Here is a 2,191-nt window from a genome sequence, read left to right as displayed (position 1 = left end):
TCCACTCTTGTTCGTGTAGTGCATGATAAACAAAAGGGATTCATGTTCATTCCTGGAAGCAAGGTGTTGAATTTAGATTCTATCAATGATCAAACCATCCTTTAAGCATCTGGCTCATGTCGAGATTTTTACTGAAATTGAAGCACTGATGATCTTTTGACACACTGCTGTTGTAATTCTTACACTTCTGGAGAAGGAAGAAATTCTGAGTGAAAAGCGGTGGCTATGCTGGAGATGAAGTTGTTTGATCAGAGAAAATAGCAGTGGTTTAAGATGCTTCTCTCTATGCGATTAGTTTGATTGTGGTAAACGTTTTTTTTTCATCCTACCACAGTTATTGGCTGAAGCTCATGCCCATAACGTTTTCTGAGCCATATCTAGAGAACTATGACACTACTGACTTTACATGGTTTTTCATATTGGCACTTCCTGAGTTTAGATCACTTCGGTATGGTGCTTCTTCAGCCCTATATTGCCACCCATTATGCATGTAACTGGTAGAGATTGGACCAATTTATAGCCTATAAATCTTCTTGGAAGCTTCTATGATGACTGAAGATGGGCTTTGATGGGTATCAATCAATTCTTGTGGATACATACTTTGGATGAACTGCAATTCTTTAAAGACGAAGCATAAAACAACAAATTAACTGTTTTTTATGGTCAAAAAACAAATTGACAATGGATGAACAGAGAAAATTCTTGAAAATAACAGTATCTTTGCATTTTGTTTCCACTATTCTTCTTCCAGTGAAGCTTCTACTCGAAGAAGAATGAAACCGACTGCCACGCCGATCAGAACAAGGCCATTCATGATGGCAGCAATCCTGAAGATCTCACTGGCAGCATTGCATGTTGATGAAAGTGCCCCACCACCTCTTCCTTTGACCCGGGAGCTGGCCTTGGTGGAGTTCAGCACCATAGCAAAAGCTTGCTGAGTGCACATGGGAAGGCCCAGGCAGCTGATCTGGTTCTGGGATTTTAGTCCTCCAAAAGAAATTATACCACCAATATAGTCCACTCTGGTGCTCTTCCTCTTAGCAGAGCTGCCGCAAACCGTGCTGCATGTGAACACTGCCTGAGTCGCAGTCGCCATCCCTGAGAGCCAATTCAGCACAACAAAGATGCACAAACACAATGAAGGATGCAGGGGAATCCAAACATTTTTCTCTTTAAACTAAAACAAACCGACATGGGGAGAACAGTCCAATTGGATCAAATGAAAAAGGAAAGAAAAAACAAACACATCCAGAGAGGGGAAGTGAGACTACCTGGTGAGGTTTGATGGGTTCTTGCTTGCCTTGGATACCTCCTTGTGAATTTGCCAACCGAAAATAGTAAAGGGTATTTGGTTTGAGAAGGATGGAGAGTCTGCGGATAAGGTGAGGAGTAGATGGATGGTGGACACAACAAGGCCTCTGATCCTTTTGTTTTATAAGCAAGTTCTGTGGCCAATAAAACTGGCCACACTTTTCCTGGTAAATGAATCGATGAGTGCATCAGCAGCCAACTCCTATCATGGGCCTCATGTACTCTTAATCTGACGGTTCAGATCTAAAGCGTCCTGTGGGACCCGTTCCTGGGCCATGTGATGTTCACCTTGCCATCTATATCTCGTCAGTACGATTGACTCGACTCATACACTACATGTGAAGGCAGGATTCATGTAGTCATTGCTCTGGTCCAAACGGGCAACATCCAACCTCTGACACTCAAGGGTTAGGGCTGTCACATGGGTTGGATATCCAAAATCGACTTGCCCGATCCGGATCTCCCTACTATTGACGCACGCATGCATGAGCCATCTCATCGACCAATGGATGTAGAGGAGGCATAGAGCTGAATGTCATCAAAACAACAGACAAATTGATTTTGCTTTATTTAAGATGGGTTTAGAGGTGGCTAATGGGCCGGTTTGACCCGTTAACCAGACCAGAACCAGCCTGTTGGAACCCGGATGGGCACGGCCCAAGAGCTAAGTAATGGTTCGGGTCCAACCCATGAACCTTGCCGGTTTCACCCCCTCGGCTCAAAAACCCGTTACAACCTGGATTCGTTTAACCTGTGAATCGGACCGGACCAATCCGCCGTCTAACAACCCATCCAGTGAACAGTATCCATCTGAAGAATAAGACAAGTAGTCTTAATTTTATTTTTAGTTGTAATATTTATAGTTTTAGATTTTTTTCTT

The 2,191-nt window shown here is 43.3% G+C and overlaps 1 long non-coding RNA gene across 1 annotated transcript; it reads right to left on the bottom strand.

The window, feature by feature from the left end:
* Positions 1 to 600: 600 nt before the first annotated feature.
* LOC149841860 (uncharacterized) lies at positions 601 to 1,400 on the bottom strand. The gene is made up of 2 exons (XR_016430736.1): positions 1,272 to 1,400; positions 601 to 1,098 (listed from the first exon to the last, which is right to left on the bottom strand). It is a non-coding gene; the product is annotated as an uncharacterized LOC149841860 (long non-coding RNA).
* Positions 1,401 to 2,191: the final 791 nt, after the last annotated feature.

This window comes from Nuphar pumila, chromosome 3, assembly GCF_984573655.1.
Source record: "Nuphar pumila chromosome 3, dmNupPumi1.hap1.1, whole genome shotgun sequence".
NCBI lineage: Eukaryota > Viridiplantae > Streptophyta > Magnoliopsida > Nymphaeales > Nymphaeaceae > Nuphar > Nuphar pumila.
The sequence above is the reverse complement of the archived record's forward strand: the minus strand, read 5'-3'. Positions and strand labels throughout refer to the sequence as shown.